Here is a 6,727-nt window from a genome sequence, read left to right as displayed (position 1 = left end):
TGCTTGTTGACTTCAGCAAGCTGTCAGATAGTGGGCATGACAGGAGACGTAGAATGGAGGGGAGGGAAGTTTGAACAACCAAGCCTGGAACTAAGGGGCTGGAGCCCAAGGACAGTGTGCATCCTGGAACGCCATTTCATGTCACTCTATATTAATTCCATTAACTTCTTCATAGTTCTGGCAGGACTGCTTGCCCCACCCATGTGATGGCTGATAGAGAGTACAAGTAAGTACCATATGAGAACAATTATTTTAAAACATTTTATTACCTTTTTAGTTATTTAGTGTGTGTGTGTGTGTGTGTGTGTGTGTGTGTGTGTGGTGGAGGGAAGGGTGTGTCCATGCCACTTCATGGGTATGGAGGTCAGAGGATAACTTGCAGGAGTCATTTTCCCCATTCTACCAAATTTTGGTTCTCAAGCTTGGTGATCAGCACATTGACCTGCTGAGCTATGTCACCAGCCTAGGGGCGCTTGCTTCATTTCTGTCATTGCGATAAAACATAAAGACCAAAGTTAGGAGAGAAAAAGATTATTTGGCTTGCAATTTTAAGCCGCAGGCTGTCCTTGAGCTCAAAGCAGGAACTCAAGGCAGGAACTTCAAGGCAGGCCTGTATGCTATTCCACACTGAATTATCACTTCACAACCAAAACTGTGCAGAAGGAGGTGCTGCTTGAAGGTACATAGACTGGTTTATACTTAGCTAGCTTTCTTACACAGTTCAGGAGCACTTGCCTAGGGAATGGAGCCACCCTTAGTAGGATAAGACCCCCTCTGTCAACTATCAATCAAGGCAACTCCCACAGGCATTCCCACAAGACAAGCTGATCTGTAAAATATCCCAGTTCATATTTTGCCCAGACAAGTCTGGGTTTTGTGAAGTAGACATTTAAAGCCAAACAGGACATTAAGGGAAATGCTGATTTAAAATGAAAATGGTTTCCCTAATAATAATAGCTATTATTATTTATGTGGTCAAATTTTATCTGAAAAGAGATTTGGAGGTCATTGTCATGCATTCCTCCTCATAGACATGGATGTAAAGTGGTGACCACACTGTAGCAGCTCACATGGTATCAGGTTGACAATGGTTTACTATTGGCAAAATGCTATACACATTTGTTAATGCATTACATGAACAAAAATTCAGTGAGAAAAATTCAAAGACACCAGTGAGCACAAACCCCTCCCCTTACAGGCAAGGAGAGGGAATCAGGGAATCGCCTGTATCAGATGTGCTTTATGGGTGTGGCTGTGGTAGATTGCCTTGACTGCTAATTGAGTTAAGTGTGCATAGTCTCCTGTGGGTGGCACCACTCCCTGATCAGGTGGTTCTGAACTATGTAAGAAGGCTAGCTACATAGAGGCCAGCCTGTGAGCCACTAAACACCATTCGTTTCATGGTTCCTGCTGTATTTTTTCTGAAGAGGGGTGGGGGCCTCTGACTTGAATTCCTTGGTCTGGGGTAATGCTGTGTTGAACAGCAAGCAGGTTTGCCTTCAAGTCTCTACCCTGTTTACATGCCCGTGTGAGTTCTTGTCACTGGCCCCCTTCCTCCCCCAGCATCCTTCCCTACACCTGAATTTTGCATGTGGACCTTTGACCTCATCTATCCCTCCAGAGAGCCTCGTGTCATGACTTTGATGTGCTTTGTGGTCTGTCAAAATTAATGCTCAGGCTGAATTTCTCAATGCCACAGAAGAGCCTGATAAGATCATTACCTCCTGGGGCACACCTGCTGTTATGAACAGATTAATGTCTTCCTTGAGAGTCTGAGCTAAGTATCACTGTATTGGACTAGTTACTACCAGTGAAGCTTGTTATAAACTAGGTGACCCCCATTTTCAGTTTATTTCCCATGAGCCACTGGGCCATCTCACAAACACAAAGCACATGACAGACACAGGTGCCATCGGCAACATCCCAGGTTCCATAACTGTCATTTAAAGAAACCTCATTTCTTTATGAATCAACTAGCTTCTGGTGTTCAGTTGTAGAAACAGAAAACTAACACACTAGAGTTACAGAATAGCAATTTATATGCCAAGGAAATGAGGCTGGAAGGATAGATGCCCAGCTCAATGCCACACACTGTAACAATGTGTAGGTCCCTCCTGTCTAAGGCTGCAGGCCTTGTCCTACGTAGATCCATGAATTACTGCTTGTCAAAGGCAGACTTGAAATTAGCAGATTTCAAATAGTCACGATGGATTCGTTACGGTGCCTAAAAAATTGAAGGAAAACCCCAGTAAACAGCACAATAAGTCACATTCCTACAAGACGCTGAGAATTCTAATCATTTAACACAACCTTCCAGACAAACAGAGTGGAACATTTCAATATAACAGGATAAGGAATTTGAGTCTGTTTCTAAGCAGTTCCTGGTGATGGAGTGGGTGGTCAAATTGCAGGAAGGTTTTTATGTGTACCTGTGACTCCCTCTTCAAAGAGATAGTCCACACAGTCCCCAGAATGTTAAACCATCCTGACAGATGCTTCATCTGGAAAGAAAGGCAGGAAGCATGATTGTTTCATTGTCTTGGGAAAAGCTTCCTGTTTGCTTGGAAAAGTGAAACACCAAGAAGTTTGTGAATAGCAGCCAGCCCTGTTTCAAAGGGAAGGCCTGAGACAACATCAAAGAGAATTACTGCTATTCACCTGAACTCATACAGCTTGTTGATTTGATCCCCTTTGCCTGCCAGGACAAGAATGTCCTTTATCACAATTCTGGAGCTTGATGACATCTAGCTCTCAATGTCAAAGTGACTGAATTTCCATCACTTTTATGAGGGAGTAATTCTCTACGTGGAATGTCCTGCTAGAAACGTGCAATCAGGAGACGGTAGAGTTTGCCATCCTTAGTTTTTCAAAGGCAGAAGAAATGCTTAGCTCCTGGGACACAGGTCATTCTATCCTCTGCTAGCTGGTAGGCTTTCCAGGATGGGTGACTCTTACTGCTAGGAGGTGTTCATTTGCATGTGGAAGGAGTTGGAAGACCACAGCTGATGCAAGGAAACTATTTTTACTACACACAACACACATCTGTGTTCAGAGTGCTGTCTTCTGCTTGGGGAGCTGAGAAATCTTTGAAGGACCGTGTAAAGTATGAATTAAGTCCAAAGTTATTGTGTGTTGTTTGATATGGATATGGCCATGTCAGGGACCCCAGTGCCTCAAGCCCATTGGGAACAGTAGTTTTCCTCATATGGCTGGGGCTCCAATTAAATGATGGGAAAACCTTCCTCTTGCCAGGTCAAGAATGTTGAAGGTCTGCAAGTACCAGTGTTTGGGAATGAGTGACCAGTATGTACAAAGCCAGCCACTGCAGATCCTCCTCCCTGATGTTTACAGCCTGAAACTGCTCCCCTATAGAGACCACCAACCCAGACTAGCTCACCCCGCCCCCTGTGCTGTACACAATCCTCTCTGACGTTTTGGAATATTGTGTAATAGGTGCTGCTCCAGCCGAGCAAGCACAGCCCACTCGATCCCAGCTTTTCTGTAGTATGCACCAGGCTGTCTGTTTTCTTCATTCTCTCACTACCCCAGTCAGGTCAAGTCCAAAGCCAGTCAGGACCAGGCATCTGCAGCAGTCTCTAGTCATACTCACAAATCTCTTCAGCTTGAGAATTTTATTATATTGGTAAGTGTCTTTACATGTGTTTTCATGCCTGGCAAGGTGTATGAATGGGGTATGGACTCATATGCCTTGCAGACTGTCCTTGATTACATGCCTTGCCCCTGCTTTCTCTTACAGAGAAAGTGGCCTGTTGCCAAAACTGACCCCTTGAGACTATTTAATTTATAAGGGACAGGAGACGACTTCAGTTTACGGTTTGAGAAGTTATAAGTCCAAGAATGAGTGGCTGCATGTGGTGACAGATACCTGCAGAGGAGTGCTGCTACCCCAAAGTTGAGCTTTATATTTTAGTGTGAACGGTGTTTACCATAAAAGAAGACAGTAATCTGAAACTAAGGTGCCCTCAAGAGCTGCAAAATGGGTGAGGGGTGGGTTCCTTGCAACAGTGACCATGGAGGATGTATACATAGGATGGTGGTTGTGACTAAAGACACAGTTGGGGGGTGTTTGTGTGCTTATGAAAGATCTCTCTATCTCCTAAGACCACTGTCTGCCTTTCTACCAAGACTACTGGCATTTGTATGTATATCATGTTATAGAATATGTCATCCTTCTGAAGGAACACTTCACATATATTACACATGACTTGTGTTGATACCTACAACATTGGGTCATTTTTATTTCAATTAGAATAAGACAGTTCCTTACATACATGCTGAGCTATGCACTAACATTTAGGCAACACTTCCCAGGTGATTCAAGGTTGTATCAAGTAATAGTTAAAACTAACAATCACAGTCTCTTTTCATATAAGGCTTATAAGAATGTGAAAAATATTCATTGAGGCCTAAGTGTAAGGCCCTGATTAAAGAAAATTAATTCTCTCCTAAGAAAAACACCAAATAGCAACTTCTTCCCTCTCTATTATATGAGGACAGGATATGAACCAGGAGGGGGTCCTTGATTATCAACCAAATCTGTTGACAGCATGATCTTGGATTTCCAAGCCTACAGAACCATGACAAGGTGGCCTTTCTGGGCCACCTAATCTGCAAATCTGCAGTGGCATAGTGTTGCAACAGCCCATCTAAGCCATGTGAGGTATTCTGTTAGGTAGATAGGAACTGTTCAAACCCTGCTCCATCACTCTGGTTGGAATACCTGCTCACCTTGTGAAGATTCTAATTGCTGGACATTGGACAAATGGAAGAGCTACTTCTTGTTCAGAAGAAGAAACTCATGGCCATTCAAAGTATAAATACCATGCTGCCCATATTATTGCATTGCAAACTTCCTAACTTAAGACTTTCTTTTAAAATTGGCCTTTTAATGTGAATAATCCATGATTGTGTCTTTGGCCAACTGTAAATCAAAGTGCGGTGCTATTTCTAGATGAATTTGCTGCCATGGCAACATGTGTGAGGTCACAGGGAGAGCCCCATTGCTATGCAATGTGCAGGGTGTAGGCTCACATTTCTTGTAGGATGGGTAGAAATGTCGTCTTGAAGGAAAGGGGGTAATACTGGGTGTGTAAAATGTAAGCAATCGGTATTTGTGTCTAATTATATCATTTTTATTTACTGATTTCTGGCTTTCTGGAGAAAATATCTGGACATATGGCTGCTGAATTAATGGCATTAGGACGCTAATGTAATATTGATTAGTTCAGGTTTCTCAGAGGTTAAGCAACCATTGGCTTCCGCATAAGTAGTATGGGGCAGAAAGAAATGTGGAAAGATACTTGATAAGAACTGTAAGTTCTGAATTCCTTAAATTCTGAGGCTTTGTAGGAAGTAAGTAGGAACTCACTGTTTAGTTACAGCAGAAGTGTCTAAGATCAATCAAGTTGATGCAGAGCCTGTAGATCTGAGCTCCCTCAGAGCTCTCCTCTAGAATCAAATCCCAGTTTCTCAATTGTAAGTGTTGTAGATTGTTTCTCTCCTTTTTTTGTTTGCCAATGAATTCAGAACTTTAATGTCCTATGTGTTGACATTTAGCCCACAGAGAGAATGCATGGAACCCTCAGTCCTCTGAAGTCATCACGTCAGGAGAGATTTGTACGGGAAGTCTCCTTAAAAGGTTGCACTAGTTACTGTCTTAATTACACTAAAGAATCCCCTTATCACTCTAAAGGGAACGTCCCATTGGACCCAGGAGATCCCTGCCTGGTGCAGGGAAGGAGTGAATCACCTCAAGAAGCCTCATGACAGGCAGTGCAGCTGCTCCTGGGCTTTGAGCATGCGCCTTTGACAGAGGACTTTGTTTCCTAAAGTCAGCATGACGCTAGCTGAATTATACATTAAGTTCACCAGCACCCCTCAACTCACCCAGGGTCATTTTGGAATCTTCTGGAATCTGAAGAACTGTGTGCTCTTACACTTTCTGGTCACACTTTGGAAAGAGTTGCCTGTAGATAATTTAATTTCCTTAAGAAACAATCCTTTGCTTCTCTCAGTCTTTTACTTGGGATTGCACCTGACAGATTGAAGCTCCTATATCAGATTACTGTGTTAAAGCTCAGGTATTTGTCAAAATATATTCTTTCCTACCCTTCACATTACCTTTAAATTGTGCTGTCTTGGGGTGCGGGCAAAACAAAATTCTGCTGATGAGAAAAGTTGCTGGGAGAAGGAATAACATTCTCCAGGAGAGAGGTGTTAGACCCATGGACTACAGATGATTTTAACGGATTATGGGCATGCTCATGTATGTGTGTAAAATGTGTGAATGCCCACCCTCACTCAAGGATATGTTGGTGCACACCCAATTTTAAGGAAGGAAGCTAAAATAGGAAGAGACAGGGAGAGCATGCCTTATTTCTCTATGCTAAAATAAGGCAAGCAAAAATAAAAAGATGATGGAGATGAGATTCACACTGGAAAGAACAGCAATGTTTAGCTTTGTACACTCAAGCCCAGATACACTTTTATCACCAAACATATGATAAATAGTTGAATAATGCCTTAAATCTTGCATAAAATGTGAGGACACATGCCGGGTAGGCATCACACTTCAGTAGATATCTCAGCATTCTGAAACAGTTGATTCTTACTCTATCTATCTGGGCATATGTACAGAAGCTTGGATTTCCATGTTTTAGCATGGGCAGGTTTCAGGAGAGGAGATGGAAGAGAGTCAACACTGACT

The 6,727-nt window shown here is 42.8% G+C and overlaps 1 long non-coding RNA gene across 1 annotated transcript; it reads right to left on the bottom strand.

Moving 5' to 3' along the window:
- Positions 1 to 2,274: 2,274 nt before the first annotated feature.
- Positions 2,275 to 4,924, bottom strand: LOC143269122 (uncharacterized). The gene is made up of 2 exons (XR_013045485.1): positions 4,750 to 4,924; positions 2,275 to 2,501 (listed from the first exon to the last, which is right to left on the bottom strand). It is a non-coding gene; the product is annotated as an uncharacterized LOC143269122 (long non-coding RNA).
- Between the last annotated feature and the right edge of the window lie 1,803 nt (positions 4,925 to 6,727).

Source organism: Peromyscus maniculatus, chromosome 17 (genome assembly GCF_049852395.1).
Source record: "Peromyscus maniculatus bairdii isolate BWxNUB_F1_BW_parent chromosome 17, HU_Pman_BW_mat_3.1, whole genome shotgun sequence".
Classification (NCBI taxonomy): Eukaryota; Metazoa; Chordata; class Mammalia; order Rodentia; family Cricetidae; genus Peromyscus; species Peromyscus maniculatus.
Note: the sequence above shows the minus strand (reverse complement) of the source record. Positions and strands in the feature narration are given on the sequence as shown.